At 37.3% G+C, this 24,764-nt stretch overlaps 1 protein-coding gene across 7 annotated transcripts in view; it reads left to right on the top strand.

The window, feature by feature from the left end:
* The window catches only part of MAPK8 (mitogen-activated protein kinase 8), a 105,150-nt gene that overhangs the window by 451 nt on the left and 79,935 nt on the right, over positions 1 to 24,764 (top strand). Inside the window, exon 2 of one of the 7 annotated variants that reach the window (XM_029932086.1) lies at positions 1,133 to 1,275. The exons of the other annotated variants lie outside the window; for them this stretch is intronic. The gene's annotated coding sequence lies outside the window, so the exon portion shown is untranslated. The remainder of the gene's footprint in view (positions 1 to 1,132; positions 1,276 to 24,764) is intronic. 7 annotated transcript variants of the gene reach the window in all.

Genomic DNA, 24,764 nt, shown 5'->3' on the forward strand with positions numbered 1-24,764 from the left:
GCCGGCCAGGGGGCGTGGGGCTGCGGGACCTCGGCGCGCCCAGGCCGTTGGCCCCCGGCCGGCCACCCCAGCTCCACCCGTCCGTTCTCGCGCGCCCTCCTCGCGCGGGTCCCGCATCCGCGTCGGGAGGGGAAAATAGAGCGGGTGGGTGGGTGGCAAGTTCTGAAACACTTCGAGGAAGGTCCGGACGGAGGCGCCTGGGCGGCCCGCAGCGCCCTAGCTGCCTCTCCCGGAGATGGGGAGCTGAGAGCGCTCCTCCGGTCGCCGGGTCCCGACGCCTGCCTGGCGCCCACGGGGTCCGTGTTTTGTTTCTCGGTGGTTTCTTTGTGCTTAGGCCCTGGGCGAACACAGGCAGCGGCGCCGAAAAAAAGGCTGGGGTGGCCTTCAGCGCTGTGCTCTGAGGCGGAGCCCGGGCCCGCGACTTGGCTCGGAAGATGTCCATCACGCTGTGTGCGAGCGTCAGTGGTCAGCGGGCATTTCTCTTGAGGGTCACTCCGTGGTGACCTTTTGACTTTTTCACCCCACCCTCTGCTCTCTTTGTCTTGCACTTGTGTTCGCAGTTCCTCAATGGTAGAACCAAGTCCGTTTTGGAGGATTGCGACGAACGCTTTTGATTTTAATTGGTGAGAGTTCTCAATCAGATGTTTACAGTGAACTTCATAACATGTTGACTACGTGGTGTCAATGTTCAGTGGTTACTATTTTTACCTCTGAAATGCAGTAGTCTTCAGTAGAATTCTGGTCTGTCAGTCCATTGTGTTTGGGGATAAGCATCCAGCAAGTCCTTTCGGCAGATAGAACATGTTTATTTCATTCATTCATTCAGTATTCAGACGGAGAGTTTGAAGGTAGAGAGGAATATCTTTCAATGGAAAAGGGTGCTTTGAAATATAATAGGTATGCCTTTAAACGAGACAGTTATGTAAGTGAAGTGTGTTTAAAAAGGTGTAGTTATATACTCTTGGTCACTTCTTAAGTGGTACAATCTGGAACTTAAGAGTGCAGTGTTGTATTAGGAAGTAGAGTTAGGAAGTTGGTCTAAATGTACAACAGCTTGATTTTTTTTTCCAAATTTAACTTTTTAGTCTTAACAGCCTTACAGCCTTACAGTCATTTGTAATGTCTGTCTCAGATTTTCCTGCTGTGGGTTAACCTAGGAGGTCAGATGCTGTAAGTGAACATTTAGTGCTGTGCCTGACAAAAGCAAGCAAGAAATCAAAATGGGACATCCTTGAGGACAGGCCTGTCTTGCATCTGTCTCCAGCCTGGAATATAGTAAGTGTTCAATAAAAGTCTGATTGATGAAAAGCTCTTTACAGTTAATAATATTTAAAATCCAGTCTTTACAGTATCAATTTCAGTATCAGGTTTTTTCTATCCCTTCTAAACCATTTGCTATCCTAAAATAAAATCTCATCTAAGATATTTTATATATGTGTGTCACACACAGACAGTGATATTTCAATAGGGGTCTAAAATGCATTTTTCTTTTTGTGACTTATTTTTGAAAAGTTTCAGATGACTAAGCAGAAAACCTAGAATATGGGAAATAGGCTACATAAAAGTTTTATTAGAAATGTTTAATTTCTAGGAGTGTGTGGGTGGCTCAGTAGGTTAAAGTGTTGACTTCTGCTCAGGTCATGATCTCATGGTTCGTGACTTGGAGCCCCATGTTTCGGCACTGTGCTGACAGCTCAGAGCCTGGAGCATGTTTTGGAGTTTGTGTCTCCCTCTCTCTCTGCCCCTCCCTCTCTCATGCTTTGTCTCTCTCCCAAGAATAAATAAACATTAAAAATTTTTCTAAAAAGAAATGTTTAATTTCTAGTAGCAATTTTAGAAACGTGTAATTTAAAATTCTATCTTGGTGAAGCCTATGGGCCTAAAATCCCATATAATAATGATTTACCCAAGTTACATCTTTTTTTCCACTTACTACTTCATACATTTTAGCATTTGTTTTGGATATGAAAGTATTTGAAGTGAGCACGTTATCTGATGTAGAGTACAAATAAAAAAGAAATGATACTTTGTTAAGATATGGAATGAAAATCTTGAGATCCCCAATTTTTATTTCTTTGCTTAGTTACAATATGTCAGATTTCAGTAAGGGTTACTGATTAAAATCCTTCGGCAGTAGCTCACTGTCAGTCTTCCTGTCAAACCAGATTTTGTTTTGTTTTAGCAATTCTTTTGTTTCTTTAAATCACAGCTTTATTGAGATACAGTTCACATACCATAGGACTTACCCTTTTAGAGTGTGAATCAGTGGTTTTTAGTATATTCACAAAGTTCTGCATTGATCGCTACTATCTAATTCCAGAATTTTCATCACCCTAAGAAAAAGCCCCATACCCATTAGTAGTCACTCCTCATTCCACTCTAAATTATGTTAAAAAGAAGAGATAACACTGAAATGGGCTCTTTTTAAGTGTCTTGGAAGAGTGGGAAACTATATCCTTTAAACTCCTTTAGGTCCTGGGAGAAAGGCCACTTGGAAAGGCAATTAGTTTAAGAATAAATTACACCCAAATTAATGATGTTACAATCTTAACTCAATGCCTAAAATTATGGAAATGACCTTGTGAAGATTCTCAGTGCTCAGTGAAACAACTTGAAATAATTAAAGTGACTATCCTTGTTGAAGAAGTTGTTGAATAGAAATCTGATTCATGTTCATCTGATCTGTCTGTGAATTGAGTTAGGACACATTTGAATTGTCCAGGTAGTTCATGTGCTGTGTGCAAATGTAGAAGTATAAAATAATGTCTGACATTAAATTGCCAGCTCTCTAGACCTGTCTCTAGTCAAGTCAATGGTATGGGTTGTAGCCTTTCTGATTCATGTAGTGCAACGAAGTCATTATAGCCACATAGCTCTATATATGAATCATTTGCCTATTTCAGTGAGCTGTGATGCTTATTGTCTTAGTCATGAGCTCTTTACATGAACATTTAGAAAATTTGTCTTACTCTTAGGGAGATTAACTTGAACTCTGATTTCAGAAATGAGTTCTGAGTCAACAACTGGCTTTACTAACCTAAAAGATAACAGGAGCATTCAGATAAGAGCTGTCCTGTCATTCAGGGCAGTAGGTGAAAACTAGACCTGTCCAGGAATCAAACTTGGGTTTACTTCTCAGTTCTAACTTCTGGACTTTGTCATGAACAAGTTTTAGAGCCATAGAAAAGCTGCTTAACCTTTTTGGATTTAGAACTGTAAATTGAGGCTGTTGGAACTCCATTTTTATAGAAATGATAGGCTTTTTCTTCAGAAAACATACTGGGACAAAAAGGAGTCATTGAGTGATAATCAGAATCTTGTGTCAAGAACAACAGTGAAACTTAGACTTCTGTAATTTTCAGAAGCAGAGAAAATTGTCAAGTCAAATATTTTCTGTAATATCCATTCTTATTAAAAAAAGCTCCACAGTAAGCTAAGAGTTTTTTAAATAATAGATTTTATTCATTTTACAGCATCATGCTTACAAATGAGACTTCCATTACTCTCAGAGGGTTAGTGGAAGATGGGAAAATGAAGAGCTTATTAGCCTTAAGAAGCTTATGATCAGGGATGGAACTAAAGGCATATCTAAATAATGAATTTATGTTATTTTAAAAGATTTATGAGAGCTTTCCCCCAACAAAAGCCTGCCCCAAATATCTGGGCTGGATGAATTTCACTGAAATCTGTTTCTTAAATTATATGTGAATATTTAAGAAAACTTACTAGCCATCATTCTTTTCCAGGGTGGTGGATTATATCACAAATATAGTTAATGTGGTATTAATATATGTCTGTCTCCTGTTACCCTTTGGTAATACATCAGGTTTGGTTAAAATCTGCCAATTCTTTAGAAAGTTAAGGAGCCCAAACTCAATAGTGGTTGTTAACATGAGCTTTAAGGTCATCTCTGAGTTTAAATTCATGCTCCAAATCTAATTATATGGCCAGGTTAGTTCAGGGTATATAACATCTTTGAGCTTGTTTTATTATTTGTCAAACGAGAATAATAATAGTGCATAATCTCAAAGAGCTATAAGGTTTAAGTAAGGTACTGCCTGTAGAGTGCTTGGCACTAATATAGTACCTGGAATACTAGATGTAAGTATTCAGGAAATTTTAGCAATTATTAACACTTAATATTTTTAACTTGGAACAAATGCAGAATGCCAAGCAAATTAAAAACTAATTTCACATACAGTGTACATTTGAATTCTCCAAAATACCAGTTGTTTCCCTCTCCATCTTTGGGGTTTATTTAAAATTGGATTGTCTTATCTAATCTGAATTGACTGAAATGATTTAACATTGGTACCAGTAATCCTCTCTGCTTTAAAATTTGGAAACGTTCCAAAAGCAAATATTAAAAGAAAATTATTTGCCACATTCTCTCATACAAAGTTATTTTGCTATGTTTACCTTTCCCATTGCAGGGAATTGTCCAAGCTTTCCTAGGCTGATTTTGACAGATTTCTAAAAGAATGGTAATCCAGGAGCTGGGAATAGCTATATCAGGTACCTCTGTATTTGAAGAAAATGGACTACTGTTGTATCTTTAATCTTAATTTTGACCCTGTGAAGTTTGCAGATTTGTCAGAGACTGGGTAACCAAAACAGTTCATTAAGCATTTTCTAGAGGTCTCTAGAAAAATGAGGGATTTTATTTATAAGTAGCATCTGGAAATGTTTTTCCTGTGTTTTTCTCTTTTCTGTGTAGTGTTTCTGTGGTTATATTGGTACATCAAATTTCTTCTTCTTGACTGCAACTATGAAATAACGTTGGTTTTACAAAGGCAGTATTCATTGAGAAGCCATCTATGGAATTAGGTGATATGGGGGCAACAGGAAGTAGAAGTTAATCTTTACTTTCAGTGAGTATAACTTGATGGGAAATAAAGACAAACATAGCACATTTATGTCCTAATGCAAGGAACCAGATATTGCTAGGCATTTTATTGGGAATTTCGTTAATCTTGAGGCCTGAGTGAGTGCTGGATGGTGGAGCATTTGGGGACTTCCAAACCATACATCTCTTACCTTGCCTTTTAAAATATACTTACTAGGGGCGCCTGTGTGGCTCAGTTGGACTCTTGATTTTGGCTCAGGTCATGATCTCACAATTTTGCGGAGCCAGCTTGGGATTCCTTCTCCCTACCCTGCATAACCCCCTCCCATCCCTCACATTCTCTCTCTCAAAATAAATAACCTTTATTAAAAAACTAAAATAAAATGTACTCACTAGATAGCCACAAAAAGCAAGATGTCTTCTTTCCTAATTTCTAGTTAAAGTGATGCATTACAGAGAAGTCAAAATGTAAATCATGATAAAAGACCAGCCTTGTAGTCACAGTAGATGCATTTTAGAATACAATAGAGTACTAAAAAAGCATATGAAAAGCAAATAGAAAAGATGCTACGCAAATACTAACCAGAGTCCTCAAGATCTACTGTATTGAAGCTCTGAAAACGTAAAGCTAGAGTTAGCTAGGAGAATTTTTATTTTTTCTCAGATATTGAGAAGTATGGGTTTCACTGCTTCCTGTTACTGAGGGTCCCAAGCCCCATCATATTGAGGGGGTCACTAAAAAAGAAAAACAGCCAAGCACACTGGCTTTGCTGGGCTTGAGACATCAAAACATCAAGAACTTGCAACTTGCTGTTTTCTAAAGCTGTTAATAGGAATGGATGCTCACCCTTCCCTGATTTGCTCGAGCTGCCACATGGGTCAACCAAAAATGAAGTAAAGGAAAGGCATCACTATAGATTTCTATGTGACTTAAGAAAGGGTTACTTTTTAGTCAAAACAAACAAAAACCAAAGCATCTGGCTGAGAATTAAAAATGTTTTAGTAATTTTAGTCATATTTTGACTAAGAATGTATTCACTTTGATTCAGAATTCCAAAGATTGAAAAAGATACACAGTAAAAAAATCTCCTTCCCATTCTCTTCCTCCACATGGAAACAGTGTTAAGATTCCTGTGAATCCCTCTAAAGATAGTTAATGTAAATTCCTTGTCCAAAACCCTGGATCCAGATGTATTTCAGAATTAAGGTTGGTTTTTTTTTTTTTTTTTTTGAGGTGGGGTGCTGTAGAAAGGTAATATAGTACATCTACCATACCATTCAAAATGCTTAGTGAGGGGGGAGTGTGTAGCATCCTGTAATTAAATATGTTAATATTTCTGTACAAAAGCATAAATAGTACACTAAAGATAAAGATTCTAAAGTCTTAGGGAAATTTTTGTCAGATTTTGACACCAAGTATCTTTGTACTAAACTTAAAAAAATACTTATTTTTCTGAGCTTTAAGATTTAAAATTGCCAATGAGGGATTGTATATCTTACATAAGTTATGTATGCTCTCTGCCTTCAGCTCATTTTTCATTGTTGTTGCATACTTTGCATAGTATCCTTTACCTTTTATTTTTAACTTAATAATATAGAGATGATTTCCTATTAGTGATATCAGTATGTAAATATCAAGTTTATTTATTTTTTAACACCTTCACAATGTATCATTTGTCTTAGCTTGGGCTGCTGTAACAAAATATCATAGACTGGGTGGCTTACACAATAGACATTCTAGTTCTAGAGGTTGGGAAGTGCAAGATCAAGGTCCTCAGAGATTTGGTTCCTGGTGAGGACTCTTCTGGCTTGCAGATGTCACTTCTTTGTGTCCTCACTTGGAGAGAGGGAATGTCTACTCTCTTCCTGTTTTTATGATAATGATCCCATCTTTGAGGCCCTATCTTCACAAGCTCTTATAGTACTAATTACCTCCCAAAGTCCCAAAAGGGGCACAAATTCAGTTCATGACACCATTATACAGGTATAACATTGATTTAACTAGCCCCTTTTTTGATGTACATTTAGGTTGCTTTAGGTTGTTCTTTTGCTGTCAGAAGCCATGGTGCAGTGGATTACCTTAAATATACATCATTTAACATTTTTATAAAAATGTGTAGGATACATATCTAGAAGTGGAATTGCTAGATCAGAAAGTATGTACCTTTCTAAATTTGACAGATATTGCCAAAATAACATTTGTAGAAGTTGTTCCAACTTGCATTCCACCAGCCCTGCCATTATAAGTGACATTAAACATATTTTGTCTTTTAAGGTCTATTTATAGTTTCTTTACTGTGAACTGTTTGTATCCATGTCTAGTTTTATATCACTTTGTTACCCATCTTATATTTATAGAATTTACAAATTCTTATATATTTTTATATGCTAATTTTTGGAAAAGTTTTTCCTAATTTACTCATAATTTCTTGGTTTGTTTATGGTGATTTTTCTCATTCTGAATTTTTTTCCCCCAATAGTTAACATGGTTACCCATTTGGGGCAACCTGGGTGGCTCAGTCAGTTAAGCATCGGACTTCAGCTCAGGTCATGATCTCACAGATCGTGATTTCAAGCCCTGAGTTGGGCTCTGTGCTGACAGCTCAGAGCCTGGAGCCTGCTTCAGATTTCCGTGTCTCTCTCTCTCTCTCTGCCTCTCTTCTGTGCATGCTTTGTCTCTTTCCTTCAAAAATAAATAAGCAAAAAAAAAAAAAATGCTTACTCACCTTTACTGACTTCTAAATTGTATGTCATGGTTAGAAAATCTTTTGCTAAACTAAAGACTATGTAAGAATTCTCAAATGTTATTTTTTTCTAGTACATTTATGCTTTCTTTGTTTTTTCTTCTCACTTTTTTTTGTACTTTTAATTCTTATATTTATTTGGAATTTATTCTGCAGTAAGATAAAATGTATAGGTCCAACCTTCTGTTACCACATAACCATCCAGTTGGCCCACCATGATTTATTACATAACCCATTTTTGTCTTACAGACTTGAAATGCCACCTTTATAATTTATTGGATTTCCGTATGTATTGGGGACCATTTCTGGTCCACTGATCTGATTGCCCATTGGGAACCAAACCATCCTGTTTTAATTATTGTATTTTATACTGTGTTTTCTGTTAGGGTTATTTCCCTTTCTTCTTCAAAATCTTTTCTAGCTTCTATCTTGTTGATATGAAATTTTGCAATCAATTCATTTAATCTAGTTGCCATTTCTGTTGGGATGACTTAAGTTTTTATTTTATGGAGGTAAAATTTGCAGTAAGATGCACAATCCGTAAATATACAGCCCAGTGATTTTTGCCTATATATGTACATATCCTTGTGCAACACCCAGATCAAGATCTGGAACATTAACATCACCCAGAAAGTTTTCTCATGCCCTTTTCAAGTTAATATCTCTTCCTTTCCACTACCCCTTCCACCTTAACTTCTATCACATAGATTCATTTTGTGTTTAGGGATTTTTTTTCATATTTATTGGCCAATTTATGATGCTGTGTCTTTCTATCCAAAAATATGGAAAAACTTTTCATTTCTTCAAGTCCCTTTTTGGGGACGTCTAATAGCATTTTTAGGTTTTTTGCTATTAATTTTCTCTTTTTCTTTCTTTTCTCTGTTAGAAATGGCATCTTTTATTTTATCTTCTGATTGTATATGTAAGAAAGCTGTTTATCTCATCAATTAATATTTGTACATTAAAGTTCCTTTTAAAACTTATTTGTAGTAATTTTGTAGTTGAAGTTTTTATTTTCAGGTATAAATCATATATCCTTTTTTCAGTTCCTCCAAGTTTTACCTCTCCTCTCCCAACTTTCAGTGATTTTTAAGTATAATTTTTTCCCCACAGTGTATAAAATAAGGATCAAAATATCTGTATACCTGTTGAGTATTTAAAGGATATGAATAATTAGTGAAATTCAGGAGGGATTATGAGAGTAATTAGAGCAACATGTAATTTTTTAACATTAATGTAAATAAACATGAATCATGGTTTCCAAAACGCCAAATAGACAAGTTCATGATCTTTTGACAATGAATGCAGAATTAGTAAATAATTTTTTTGTCTCTTATTTGGTAATACATACAGATTATTTTCTATGTATATAGCACCCAGAGACAATTTCCGGAAGTATAACTTAGTCTGCTGTCTGGAAGCACATAATCAAAGGGGAGAGTGAAGCTATATAGAAGTGAGCAGCAAATGATTGTGGACAGGAAGGCCTTGGACTTAGAAAAATGATATTGGCAAAAATCTGCAAGACTGGAAAGCATGGAGTGGGGGAAGGAGTGAGTTTGATTTGACCGTTGGTTTTGAGGTACCATCCTTGTGAAATTGTGTCGTGGTTGAGGATACTTGGCCGAAATTCAATTCAATCTAATTGTTTAATGGAGATTTCATAGTTTAGTTTGTATCTTTCCACCTCTCCCTGCCCCACAAAAATCTGAGGTGGTTTACTCCTCCAGGACTCACACACTGTTGAATAAGCAATTAGAAATAAAAAATCAAAACCTAGGGAAAACAAGAATCCAGAATATTCTAAGAATGGAATAGGTAATACTCAGTACTTATCATATACCAGGCACTGTTCTAGTGCTTTACCTATGTTAAAGTGTTTAAACATCACATGACAGCTCTATGAGGTAGGCTCTGTTCAGTGTTAACCCAATTTTATTTATTTTTTATTTTTTTTTTTTTTTTGGAAAAGAAACATGCACATGTTTAATTGGAACAGAATGCATGCCTGTTTCAGCTGCCATTGCACATGCGGCTCCAGGAGCACAGGACAAGGGACATTTTCCTGGCACAACCAGGAAGCACGTGCTGGCGGTCTCCTCCCAGGGCCTCTGCACTTTCTCATCACATCCTGTGACAGACGACCTCGAGCAAAGAAATGGCATGATGATCAGTCTGGCTCCCGACCTTGCATTCAACGTGAAAAGTTCCCAAATACAGTTGGCCACATTCCGTGACCCCATCGGGCCCCCTGAACCCAATTTTATAGATGAGGAAGCAGGCACAGAAAAATTATGTGGGAAATTGTTGGTGACGTTGTTGAGTTTTATTAAAGTGAAGAGAAAGAAACCAAATCGCAGACAGTTAAAAGACACTGAATGAAAAAAAAATTTTAGTTGTAAATGAGAAATGAGCAAATGCAGGTATAGTATATGTAGAAACTTCTTAAAAAAGTGAATGAGTAAAGGAAAATACTGGGTCTAGCAAATGAAAAACAATATACAGGGAAGGGAATGGAGAGCATGAGTAGAGAGATTTGCCTTTGTTAGAGACAGGTCTTCTATCAAATAGGTGGAAATGCAGAAAAATGTTGTGCCCTTGTAAGGAAGTTTGGTGGTTAGAGGATGAAAGGTTATCATTCTGCTGTTCAGCCTATATCTTCTGTCCTGATTTCTGTTTTCTCAGTGAAGTATGAGTTTGGTACGGGCAGAGGGAGAAGGGAGTGTGGGAAGTTTTAAACAGTATGCCAGGAGGTATTGATTAATTATTCTCTTAAGCTTTGAATCTCAAATTTAAAGTGATATTAGTCAGCCTGGTTTTGTGACCCACCCCTCCCATCGCCCCCTGCATTATTTAGCTGGTTAGGTACAAACACAGATAGGCGGATCAACTTCTGGGGTGAGGTTTTGCCAGGTGTATCAGAGTTCTCAAAGACACAGCATCAGTAGCAGATTTTATATATAAAGAAATTTTAAGGAATTTGCTTACACAGTTGGCGTCTGGTGAGTTGGAAATCTGTAGGGCAGGCTGGCCGGAAACTCTTGGACAGGAGTTGATGCTGCCAACCTGAAGCAGTCAGGGAAATCTCAGTTAGGCCCTTAAGACATTTCACCTGATTGGATGAGGCTCACCCACATTATTGAGGATAATCTCTTTTACCTAAAATCAGCTGACTATCATCTGCAGAATATCTCCACAGCAACACTTAGATTTGTGTTTGATTGAATAACAGGACTGTCTGTCACAAAGCCACAGTGACACATAAAACAAGGTCAGTATAAAATGAGGGAAAGTGAAGGGACAAGGGAAATAAGGGCTTTTTAAAGGGAGTGCTTACAGGATTGGTGATGAATAATGAATTCTTAACTGGACAAGAAAGGAGGTGAAATCAGAAATAATAGTAAGGAAGTGGTAGCATTAATGTATTGGAAATTTCAGTTAGAATTGGTGGTGGTGAGTAGGATGGGATAAAGTAATGAACTAGAAAGATTATGTTGGTCGGAGTGGGATGCTTGAAATAGAGATTTAACAGGTATAAACGTTTCTGGCAATGATAATACTCAGGATGCTTTTGGAAATGAATTACTAAGGTGGGATTGAATGAAAAGTCTATGGAAATGAGGAGGTCAATTAATTAAAGAGGCTGAGATATTAAAGGGGTCAGCCAGTCTGCATGAACGGTGAAGTCAGAAGGTGGTGATGGCAGTAAGGGTGCTGTGAACTAGTTGCCAACATCCTTAATCAATGGGGAAGAATTGGAAGGAGGGTTGATGATAATAAAGAACGTCAAAGGTCGTATAATTAGCTAAGTTTGGCTGTCACAAATTAGGAATTTGAGCCCAGTGAAGGACTTAGGAGGGATAAGGATTTGGTAAAATGGAGGATGTACACAACCTCCATTGTACATGTACACGGAGGATGTGGCAGTAAGAACTCCGGGAAGATGACCAGGATGAGTTGGACTTTTTCTGGGATATGAAAGCCTGAATGGGATTAGTCCCGATAATAGGAGATGGGGGCATCACTTCTACTGTTAGAGGATTCTGGCAGTGTATTTCAAGTTGCCAGTCATGACCCATTAGTGTAGAATGAATTTAGGAGATCACAACTAATGTCCTAGTTTTAAATGAAACAAAATAGAAAATACCACAGCGTAATATCACAAGTAGTAAGGGGCTAAGAATGTTTTAACAGCTTCATTGGGACTTAATTCACATACCATTACAATTCACCTATTTCAAGTATACAAGTTAAAAAAAATGTTTTTGGTTATTCGTGGAATAATGCTGCCATCACCACAACCTAATTTTAGAATATATTTGTCACTCAGAAAATTCCTTGCTCAGGGTGCCTGGGTGGCTCAGTTGGTTGAGTATATGACTTTTGATTTCGACTCAGGTCATGATTTCACAGTGGTGAGATTGAGTTCTGTACCCTCCAGTTCTGCCCTGGACATGGAGCCTACTTAAGATTCTCTCTGTGCCCCTCCTCACTCTCTAAAACAAAACAAAACAAAACAAAAACAAACCACCAAATAGCTTAATTTTTTTAAACTTTCTATAATTTATTTTTTATAATTTACCTCCAGGTTAGTTAGCACATGGTACAACAATGATTTCAAGAGTAGATTCCTTAAGTCTCTTACCCATGTAGCCCGTCCCTCCTCCCACAATCCCCCTGTTTGTTCTCTATATTTAAGGTTCTTATATGTTTTGTCTCCCTCCCTGTTTTTATATAATTTTTACTTACCTTCCCTTATGTTCATCTGTTTTGTATCTTCAAGTTCTCATATGAGTGAAGTCATAATGATACTTGTCTTTCTGACTAATTTCACTTAGTACAGTACCCTCTAGTTCTATCATGAAGTTGCAGATGGAAAGATATCATTCTTTTTGATTGCCAAGTAATACTCTGTGTGTGTGTGTGTGTGTGTGTGTGTGTGTGTGTGTGTGTACTACATCTTCTTTAACAATTCATCCATCGATGGACATTTGGGCTCTTTCCATACTTTGGCTGTTGTATAGTGCTGCTATAAACAGTGGGCTGCATGTGCCCCTTTGAAACAGCTTACCTGTATCCCTTGCATAAATATCCCTGTATCCCTCCATACTGCTTTCCGGAGTGGCTGCACCAGTTTCCATTCTCATCAGCAGTGCAGAAGAGATCCTCCTCTTTTGCATCCTCACCACATCTGTTGTTGCCAGAGTTGTTAATGTTAGCCATTATGACAGGTGTGAGGTGGTATCTCAGTGTGGTTTTGATTTGTATTTCCTGGATGATGAGTGATGTTGAGCGTTTTTTCATGTGTCAGTTGGCCATCTGGGTGTATTCTTTGGAGAAGTGTCTATTCATGTCTTTTGCCCATTTCCTCAAGGGATTATTTGTTTTTTTGGATGTTGAGTTTGATAAGTTCTCTATAGATTTTGGATACTAACCCTTTATCTGATATATCATTTGCAAATATCTTCTCCCATTTTGTTGGTTGCCTTTTAGTCTTGCTGATTGTTTCCTTCGCTGTGCAGAAGCTTTTTATTTTGATGAGGTCCCAATAGTTCATTTTTGGCTTCCTTTTCCCTTGCATCTTGAGATGTGTTGAGTAAGAAGTTGCTGCGGCCAAGGTCAAAGAGGTTTTTGCTTGTTTTTTCCTCTAAGATGTTGACAGCTTCCTGTCTTACATTTAGGTCTTTCATCCATTTTTTTAATTTTTGTGTATGGTCTAAGAAAGTGGTCCATGTTCATTTTTCTGCATGTCACTGTCCAGTTTTCCCCACATCATTTGCTGAAGAGACTGTCTTTATTCCTTTGGATATTCTTTTTTGCTTTGTCAAAGCTTAGTTGGCCATACGTTTGTGGGTCTGTTTCTGGTTCTCTGTTCTGTTCCATTGATCTGAGTGTCTGTTTTTGTGCCAGTACCACACTGTCTTGATGATTACAGCTTTGTAATACAGCTTGAAGTCTGGAATTGTGATGCCTCCTGCTTTAGTTTTCTTTTTCAAGATTGCTTTGGCTATTCAGGGTCTTTTCTGATTCCATACACATTTTAGGATTGTTTATTCTAGCTCTGTGAAGAATGCTGGCAAACCCCTTAATTTTTAATCTGTATCCAAATTTCTTTTGTTGTCCTTTTGTAGGTGGGTTTCTCAAACCAGCATTCAATCAAAAGTTCATGTGTTACATTTGTTGTTGTCTTAGACACTTTTAATCTGTGCCTCACCCCCAAATCTGTGGAGTATACTTTCCAAGACCCCCAATGGATGCCTGAAACTGCAGGTAGTACCAAACCATATTTTTCCCTGTACATATATGTCTATAGTAAAGTTTAATTTGCAAATTAGGCACAGCAAGAGATTAATAACAAGATAGTTCATAACTATGTATTATAATGGTCTCTCTCTAAATATTGTACTGTATACCCTTCTTTTGATGATGTGAGATGATATAATGCTTAGGTGATTAATGCACTTCATCGTGAGGTGAATGACATAGGCATTGTGACATGGTGTTAAGCTACTATTGGTCTTCTGACGGTGAGTCAGGAGCATCATCTGCTTCTGGACCAGTGGTTGAAATCATGGAAAGCAAAACCCCAGATAAGGAGAGACTACTGTATTACATTTGTCCCTACCTCCACTTGTTCTTCCCATGATCCTGGCTTCTGGAAGAGATCAGGCCAGTTGTCTTAAAGAATGTTTCACATTCTGAATTTGTCTGATTTGTTTCCTTGTGGTATTTAATTTGTATCTGCAGCCACTGTGTTTCCTAAAAATAGAAGGTTGGATGTAAAGGCTGGATTATATTTAGGTTTTTTGGCTTAGATGCTCTTGGGTACATTATATTCATTCATAATATAAGGCATATAACACTGGATTTTGTATGCCTAATGTGTGGTTATTTGATTAAAGTGGTATTCTATAGATCCATCCATTATAAAGATATTTTTTCCCCTGTTTTGCAATTAGCATCTGATCATTGAGGCAGTAGTTTGGCTCACTGAGAAAATTCTGTTTCCCAGAAGCTTTTTGCCTTTCATGGTCTAAATCAGTTACTTCAGGGGTGCCTGGGTGGCTCAGTAGGCTAAGTGTCCGTCTTTGGCTCAGGTCATGATCTCTTTGTGAGTTCAAGCCCCACGTTGGGCTCTGTGCTGACAGTGGGGAGCCTGGAGCCTGCTTCAGATTCTGTGTCTCCCTCTCTGCCCCTCCCCCGCTTGTGCTCTGTCTTGGTCTCTGTCTCTCTCTCTCTCTAAAATAAATAAACATGAAAAAAATTTAAATCAGTCATTTCTTTTGGGCTCACAAAATGTTTCTCTTCTGGATCTATTAGCCAACTGTCCTCTATTTAAAAGACGTTTCCCTTGTCAACAAAGATCGAACCACAATTTTTCCTAAAAAGATGAGGTAAATGCTTATTTTCCTTTTATTTACTTATTTAAATTTTTTAAAGTGTTTGTTTATTTGAGAGAGAGAGAGAGAACTAGTGGGGGAATGGTAGAGACAGGGAGACACAGAAGCCTAAGAAGGCTCCAGGCTCTGAGCTGCCAGTACAGATTCCCACATGGGGCTCGAACTCACCAACAGTAAGTTTGTGACCTGAGCTGAAGTCGGATGGTTAATCTTAATCGACTGAGTCACCCAGGCACCCCATTTACTTTCCTTTGATATAGCAATTTAACTCTGAAAACTGAATTCTGAACTTGATTTCTATTCTGAAAATTAGTTACTCCAATGGTGGCAAACAACTTTATTTCCCTCTTTCTCTATCTCTTTCAGTATTACAGAGATTTGTGGGGATGGGGTTTAATATTTTATAATCATTACAGTCACTATTCCTCTTTTTGGAAGACTTAATTTTTTAGAAATTTTGGATTTACAAGAAAAATGAGAACATATTAGAGAGATTTCCCATATACCCTCACCCAGTTTCTCCTATTATCAGTATCTTCCTACATTAATATGGTACATTTTTGATAATTAGTAAACTAATATCTATATTATCCGAAGTCCTTTCTTCAACTTTCCTTGGTTTTTATGTAGTGTCCTTTTTCTGTTCCAGGTATCCCATCCAGGATACCACATTACATTTAGTTGTCACGTCCCCTTAGAATCTTCTTGCCATTGAGTTCTTAGACATGCCTTCAACACTTTTGATGATCTTGACAGTTTTGAGGAGTGCTGGTCAGGTATTTTGTAGACTCCCTTTTGTTGGAATTTGTCTGATGTTTTTCTCATTTTTAGGCTGGGATTATAGGTTTAAGGGAAACATCATAGGGGTAAAGTGCCATTTTCATCACATCATATCAAGGGTACATACTATTAACATAATCATAACTGTTGATGTAGACCTTTGTCACCTGGTTGAGATAGTGGATAGTGTTTCTCCAGTATAAAGTGACTCCATGCACCCCCCGCCCCCTGCATTGTACTGTTTGGAAGAAGTCACTATGCGCAGCTATACTTAAAGAGGGAGGAGGTATGTTTTGCCTTCTTGAGAGTGGAATACATTAATTAGCTGAAATCCTTTTGCATGAAAGATTTGACTCTTTCCCCATTTATTAATTCAGTACTTTGTATCAGTATAGATTCATAATTATTTATTTCATACTTTAGGTTGTAACCCAATAATACTACATTATTTTCTTGTTCAAATTGTTCCAGCTTTGGCCCTTGATGGATCTTCCTGTTCACTCCTGTGCTCCTTTTACATACCTCCATCAGAGTGGGTGATTTTTTTTTTTTTTTTTTTGAGGCCTTCCTTAGTTTCTGTCACTACAAGGTAGTTCCAGCCCGTCTTGTATATTTTCTGCCCCATTCTTGGAATCAACCACTTCTCCAAGGAGCTCTATTTCCTTTTATTAGAGAATGGTGTTAGAAAATTAGAAACCAAGATCTGGGTGCTAGGTGTGCTTACAGCTACTGGGATGTGGTTTCTTTTAGGTGTTCTCAGCAGTCAGAGCAAAGAAATGAATGTGTATGTATGTTAATATAATCCTATATAAATATGTGTCTATATACATATCTACAAATATTTTATGTAACCATCTGTGTCTGTATTAAGCTAAACATGAGTTCTTACTGTCTTCAACTCTAATTCATTACCACATGGATCTTTCTGGCAATCTCCCTTTAGTGACAGTAAATTTCCTCCAATACTGAGAAACCTGCCTCCTACCATATAGGATTCATTTACTTAATTGTTTAATTCTAGTATGCATACATGCAGAGCGGTATCAGAATTATTAACCCATACCCAAAAGGAAACAACTTTATCAACCAGGAGTTTTTTGGTATATTTTTTAGGAATATCTATATCTATATATATATAATCATGTCTACATACAAAAACAGTTTCATTTTTCTCTTTTACAATCTCTATATTTTTTCTCTTTTTTAAATAATTTTTTAAAGTTTATTTATGTAGTATTGAGAGAGAGACAGCACAAGCTGGGGAGAGGCAGAGAGAGGGTGACATAGAATCTGAAACAAACTCCAGGCTTTGAGCTGTCAGCACAGACAGCTTGAGCTGTGGCTCAAACCTACAGACTGTTAGATCATGACCTGAGCCAAAGTCAGACACTTAGCCGACTGAGCCGCCCAGGCGCCTTGTACCTTTTATTTTTTGTCGTCTTACTGCAATAACCAAAATTTCTGGTATGATATTGAATAGGAGTGATCAGAGGGGACATCCTTTTCTTGTTCCTGAACTTAGAGGGAAAGTATCCAGTTTCTCACCATTAAGTATGATGTTAATTATAAAGTTTTGTTTTTGTAGATTATCAAAATGAAGAGAATTCTCTCTGTTCCTAGTTTTTGAGAGTTTTTATCATGAGTATGTGTTAGGTTTTGTCAAATGCCTTTTCTCTACTGGTAATATGATCATATGATTTTTCTTCTTTAGCCTATTAATCTGGTAGGTTACATTAATAGATTTTAGAATCATCCTTGCATATCTGGAATAAATACCCTTTGGTTGTGGTGTCGAATTTTTTTATATATTATTGGATTTCAGTGCTAATATTTTATTGAGGATTTTTATACCTGTGTTCACGAGATGTTCTGTAGTTCTCCTTTACTGTAATGTTTTTCTTTTAATTTTTTATGTGTTTTATTTATTTTTGAGAGACGGAGAGAGACAGCATGAGCAGGGGAGGGTCAGAGACAGAGAGAGAGACACAGAATCTGAAGCAGGCTCCAGGCTCTGAGCTGTCAGCACAGAGCCAGACGCGGTTCTCGAACCCACGAACTGCAAAATCATGACCTGAGTTAAAGTCAGACGCTTAACCGACTGAGCCACCCAAGCACCCCTTTACTGTAATGTTTTTATCTGATTATGATAATAGGATAATGCTGCCCTTGTACAGTGAAGTAGAGAATGTTTGCTTCCTATTTTCTGGAAGACATTGTAGGGAATTAATAATTTATATTATATTTTTCCCATTTGGTAGAATTCATCAGTGAAACTGATTAGATCTCTGGCTTGTACAGAGCTGGCCTTCTCAGCTTGGCTTCTTTGGAGAACTTGCTATTCCCTGCTGACTTCATGTAGGTTTTCCGGAGTTTTGGAGGAGTCCCTAAACCAATAACTTCAGGGACTCAGTGTCTTGGAAAGGCTAATTAATCTTGATTCAGTTTCTTTAATTGATACACTCCTATTCAGATTATGTGCTTTTGTGTGAATTTTGGTGGATTGTATCTTTTACAGAATTGGTGTTTCATCTCAGTTATCACATTTGTGAGTATAGAATTTTTCATAATGTTCTTTTACAATTCTTTTAATGTACTTAGTAGTGATGACCCCTCTTTCATATTTTATATTACTAATTTTTGTCTTCTCTCTCTTTTCTTGTTTAGTCTGGCTAGAGGTTTATCAACTGTATTTATATTTTCAAAAAAACCTGAGTTTTTGTTGATTTGTTTTATTTTTCTGTTCTAGTTTTATTGATTTCTGCTCTAATTATTTGTTTGTTTGTTTTCCTTCTGCTTGCTTTAGGTGTCATTATTCTTTTTGATGTTCACATTGTTCCAGATTTAGCCAGTGGGAATTTCTTGAAGTGAATGCTCTATCATTTTGATCTGACTTGGTTGGTCATTGAGTGCTTCCTGGCAGAACAAGATGTCTGCATTTCAACTTGTACTTACCCTGCCTCAGCCTGGAACACTTCCTTTCCTTAGGAAATTGGTTTTAGTCTTCATTTTACAGAGTTGTTCATTTCTTTCACTTAAACTTTGAGCGCTCTGCCACAAAGGATCAGCCTTTTTGTTTTTCTTTGGTAGTCTACAGAGCAACTGAGGTATTTGTATTTATTGAATTCTTCCTTATTTTAAAAACAGAACATTTTCTTGTTTAGTGTGTATAGGCATAGTGATACTGTACATATAGCCAAACTCTTCTATAAGTCACTGGAAGAGACTTGAACTTTAGCAGTTTCAGCTCCTGCTATATTAAGAGATAATTGAACACACTTTTCTAAGAAGCTAGAAAACTGAGTATGCAGTCTTCTGAATTATTTGATTTGGGGCTTTTCTGCATCTCTAGAATTGTTTCATCATTTATATTTAAGTGTTTGAACTTTAACTTCAGGGTTTTTGTTACTTTTTTTTCACCAAATTTTTACTATCTGTTAGCACTTGACATTAACTCATTTAATCCTTCTAACAACCTTTTAGGTAGATATTATTTATTATTCTACCCTGTCTTCCATTTTATAGATGGGAAAACTGAGGCAGGTGAAGTACATTGCCCAGGGTGGTGGGGCCAGAATTTGAATCCAGATAATCTGCTCCAGAGTCTGAGTTTTAATCACTGCTCTGCGTGGCCTCTCCTGTGATGGTTAAGTGGAAGAGTTGTGAATTTGCATCACGTTCTCCCCCCTCTTCCTGTTAATTATGATGTGGTAGGTGGCACTCCTGTTACTGGAATGACATGATGTGGCATGGTAGGCACCAGTTATTTAAATAGTAGAGTCTCAAGATCCCTAATTGGAAGAATTCAGAGCCTTGTATTTTATTGCTTTGCACTATTAGTTAGCCCTTTGCTGCAATTCTTTTTGGCTAAAATTTCTTTAATAGTGATAATCTCCAAAAAGATTACATTCTCCTTAAAAGAAAAGTTTACTAAATCCATTTGGGGTATGAGTTTTGAAGTACTATATTCTGTAATTAAGTAAGATCAAAGAGTAAGTAAAAGCACTTCATAAGCTATGGAGAGCTGAATATTTTTAACAAGTGTATTGGTGTACATAGTTCTGCTGGCACTGTATAGGAAGGATTATTTATAAGAACATTTTACTGGAAATTTCAGATTCTTAGAATTTTAAATTTCACTTCTTTGATATGTTAACATAGGATCCACTGCATCCCTTTTTTTCCTGTAATTTTCTCCTCTTTCTGTGCCTTCTTGGAGTTACCAAGGCCTACTAGTTCCCTAAGGTTAGGGAACACCCCTTTTGGAAAGAATGTTAACTGTGCTAGTGAGAGGAAGAGAGTAGGAGGAAGCATCTTTCTGTTTATTTTTTTAAGTTTATTTTTATTTATTTTGAGAGAGAGAGTATAAGCAGGGGAAGGGCAGAGGGAGAGAGAATCCCAAGCAGGAGCCATGCTCAGTGCAGAGCCAGACAGGGGGCTCAATCCCACCATTGTCAGTTCATGACCTGAGCCAATATCAAGAATTGGATGCTTAACCAACTTGAGCCATTCAGGTGTCCCTTTATTTTTTAAAAAATCAATGCAAATACATACAGAATATTGGGGAAAAAGTAAAGATAAACGATCAAAACTGCTCATAATCTTGCTGCTAATATTTTGGTATATTTCTTTCCTTATATTTTGTGCATGTGTGAGAGAGGTCATTATTTATGTACATGAACTCACACAACATGTATATGTTTATAAGGGATCCAAGAGTAGTGTTAGCATGTATCAGTTGGGGACTGTCATGGTGATAAATGCTTTAATCTGATTAGGGATAAAGCCTGAAAAAATAGATTTTTCTCTAAAAGAAATGTGTCCTTAATGGATTAAGAACTTTAGCAAAATATGAGAAGATTTGCAATGTTGGTTTTTGTATCTTAGTCTGCTAAGGTTTATTAACATCTCTCATGTTAATACTAACATTTCTTTGACAGTAGAAAATATAGGAAGGAATTTCAAGGGTTCCATGAAGTGAAACTTTTTATAATAAGTTTTGGAGTGTCTAGATGGCTCAGTCAGTTAAGTGTCCGACTTTAGCTTAGGTCATGATCTCAGGGTTCATGAGTTCTAATCCTGCATCGGGCTCTGCTGTCAGCAGAGAGACTGCTTAGATTCCTCTTCCCTCCCCCCTTTCCCGTTCATTCTCTCTCTCTCTCTCTCTCAAAAATAAACATTAAAAAAACAATACTAAGTTATTATTTGCCTTTTTCATGCATGTTCTTCAAGTTTTCCAGAGGCCACGTGACCAGACCTGTGATGTGGCAATAGAGTGAGTGCAGAAGCACATAAGAGAATCCAGCTGTCTGAAAATAAGCCAAACAGGGAAAGGAATTTGTAAAAATGTAAAACAGAGGCACTCTTTTCAAAAACGTTTAAAAGAAAAAATGTTTTCCACCAAAATATAAGTTACATTAACACGTAATAGGTTTTATTATTATATTTAAGTAAGCTTTAAAGTTTTTAAATGTTCAGTTTTAGCATTTAATGTACATATTGATAGACATACTAAATATCTATTATATAGAAAAGTTATCTGGATCTTCAATAATTAAAAAAATTTTTTTAATGTTTGTTTATTTTTGAGAGCTAGAGCATGAGCATGAGGAGAGGAGGGGCAGAGAGAGGGAGACACAGAATCTGAAGCAGGCTCCAGGCTCTGGGATGTCAGCAGAGCCAGAAGCAGGGCTCAAACTTAGGAACTGTGAGATCATGACCTGAGCTGAAGTTGAACACTTACCCAACAGAGCCAGTCAGACGTCCATGGGATCTTCAGTAATTTTAAAGAGCATATGGGTTCCTGAGACCAAAAAATTTAAGAACTACTACATTATAGGATCTCAAGAAATCATTTGTTCACATTGCTGCTTATCTTACCAGAAATATCTTGGCAAGCTGCCCAGACTCACAGGGACAGGTTTAAATTTTCCAAAGTTTTAATTTTCACTTGAAAGTTTGAATTCTATCTTTGGCAGTAAATACTGTCATTTGTTTTCCTTGAAGTAATTGACTGACCTTGTTCATTTTCAAGAAAATATCTTCCAGATACCCTACTCCAAATTGATAGTTTGTCATTCATTCTTTCAAGTAAAAATGGTATTCTATGAAAAAGTAGCTCACAACTAGTTGCATAGGTGCCTTACTTTGAGATAACCATTATTTTTTCAGTATACAGGAGAAGTGCTAATATGAGCCTCCCATCTCATCATGCAGATTATTCAAATATTCCTCTTTTGTACCACATCAAAATTTGACAATTTAACTACAGTTTGAAATCCGAAACCATATAAATAAATTTTTCATGTTCTATTATATAAAAATCCATTGGTCGCTTTGGCATTTAAATGAATCTTTTGCCAGTGCATTGATTATTTGGAAAATACTGGTTCAGTGATGTCTGCAGATCTCCTAAATGTTGAGATATTTCAGTATATTGTTATTGTCATAGTATCTTAGGACTCACTGGACCATCACCAAAACCCCTGTCTGTGTCGAGTATTTGAGGGCTAAGATTTATATAATTAATAACTGGGGGGAATGATTACTAAAATTGTTATTAGAGCCAGACTGGTTAGTATAAAAATGGGAGGCCCCCAATTACCAATATCTAAAGTAAAAGAGGGGCATGACAACATATCCTGCAGACCAAGGGACTATTATAAAACAAGTATATATTAATAAACAACTTAGATGGAATGGAAAAACTCTTTTTAAAGATGTGCATTACCCAGATTGACACTACAAGAAAACAGTGTATTTATTAGAAAAATTGCTTTTGTAATGAAAAAGTTTCTCATGGGCTCTTTGGCATCACAAGGGAACACTAATTTGATGGGGCCACTACTCCTAAAGCTCTGATTCTCCAATTTTTTTAGTCTTGAAATGCCTTTATGTTCTTAAAAATGATTGAGGATCTCAAAGAGATTTCCTTTATATGAACTATAGCTATCAAAGTTTACCTTATTAGAAACTAAAATTAAGAACTTTAAAATATATGTTTATTTACAAAATAATAAACCAATTACAAGTTAACATGAATAACTTTATTTTAACATGAATAATGTTTTTATGAAAAATAACTACTTTCCAGAAGGAAAATAGTATTTGTTGTGAAATCACAGTCTCTCAGCCTCTGGAAAATGCTTGTACATTTGTGAATGAGATTGAAGAAGGTAAATGATATGCATGTCTGGATTAACATTTTTGTTTACCAGCACTTTAAGGTTGTAGTTTCCTTGTCTCTGACTCGTGCAGTTTCAGAGAAGTCTGTGGTAATTTTTATCCTTTTTCCGTGTGAGTTCTGGGAACTGTTCATCTTAATAGCCCCCTGTACCTCAGACTTGGGGTACATATAGATTAGTATTGCACATATAGATTAGTATTCAGCCAAAGGCACAAGAGGACCCCATGGTAATTCTGGAGTTCTTTTTACTTTGAGTTATCTTTCTTCTCTCTGTTCCACCCTCAAGATTCTAGACACCTTTGCCTTCCTGACATGGCTTCTCTACTCAGTGAAGCTGCTGTGCTGTTTAGTGTGGCCTGTTCTGCACAGTGGTCTGGAAGGGCCCCCCAGGCAGAAGGGCAGGGCAGTTATAGGGTTTACTTACTTTGTTTTCTTTTTCTTGGGAGGTTGTAGACCTAATCTCTCTGTTGTCCGGTGTCTGATAACAGGGTTGTATTTCTTCACTTTTTAGTTATCAAAAGAGGGTAAATCTGGGGTGCCTGGGTAGTTCAGTCAGTTAAGCGTCCGACTTTGGCTCAGGTCATGATCTCACAGTTCGTGGGTTCAAGCCCCGCATTGGGGTCTGTGCTGACAGCTCAGAGCCTGGAGCCTGCTTCAAATTCTGTGTCTCCCTCTCTGCCCCTCCCCTGCTCATGATCTGTCTGTCTCTGTCTCTCAAAAATAAATAAATGTTAAAAAAAATTTTTTAAAAGAGGGTAAATCCAATCCTAGTACTCCAGCATGCTAGACACAGAAATCTGCTCTATTTTTTTGTATTCTTAGAGCTGCTTTAAGAACTTAATTTTTTTTTAATGTTTATTTTTGAGAGACAGAGACAGAGCACGAACAGCGGACGGGCAGAGAGAGAGAGACATAGAATCCGAAGCAGGCCTCAAGCTCTGAGCTGTCAGAACAGAGCCCGACGCTGGGCTCGAGCCTTGAGGTTATGAGCTGAACCGAAGTCAGGTGCTCAACTGACTGAACCACCCAGGTGCCCCAAGAAGTATTGTTTTAAAAGAACTGAACCATATTAATATAAAATGGATAATACTGGACAGTGAAATTTTTTTTCCTTTAGGAAAATCTGTGTATCTGTAGACCTGGGTTAAAACATATTACAGGTCCCCCCATGCCATCTGAAAGAACATTCCTATTTCACCTTTAGTATGCCAAATGACATAAGGCAAAGAAGCAATCACCTTTAATGTATTTGAACAATTTTTTTGAGCCATTCCCAGACCTCAGAATAACTTCTCTTAGGCTTTTCCGATACCTTAGGACACAGCTTGCCAATAAATGCACAAAATAATTAGGATAATGTACACATGCTCCCAGGCCAAGTTCAAAGCTATGGTGAATTGATACTGAGATGCTAAGTGTGGTTCCTAAAGGAGCTTGGTGGTGCACTCTTGCTGCTTGAGGTGTCCACTGCCTTTATAATGGCTTGCTACAGAACAAGTGCTGATTACTATTTTTGTTTTTTGCCTCCTTTTTGTAAAAATGGAAATCCTCCCTGAATTTCTTTGGGTCTTTCCTAAAAGTGAATTGGCATAATGTAAACTTTTTTTAAAAATGTTTTTTATTTATTTTTGAGAGACAGAGAGAGCGGGAACAGGAGAGGGTCAGAGAGAGAGGGCGATACAGAATCTGAAGCAGGCTCCAGGGTCTGAGCTGTCAGCGCAGAGCCTGACGCTGGGCTTGAACCCATGAACCGTGAGATCATGACCTGAGCTGAAGCCGGGTGCCCAACCGACTGAGCCACCCAGGTGCCC

This window comes from Suricata suricatta, chromosome 2, assembly GCF_006229205.1.
Source record: "Suricata suricatta isolate VVHF042 chromosome 2, meerkat_22Aug2017_6uvM2_HiC, whole genome shotgun sequence".
Classification (NCBI taxonomy): Eukaryota; Metazoa; Chordata; class Mammalia; order Carnivora; family Herpestidae; genus Suricata; species Suricata suricatta.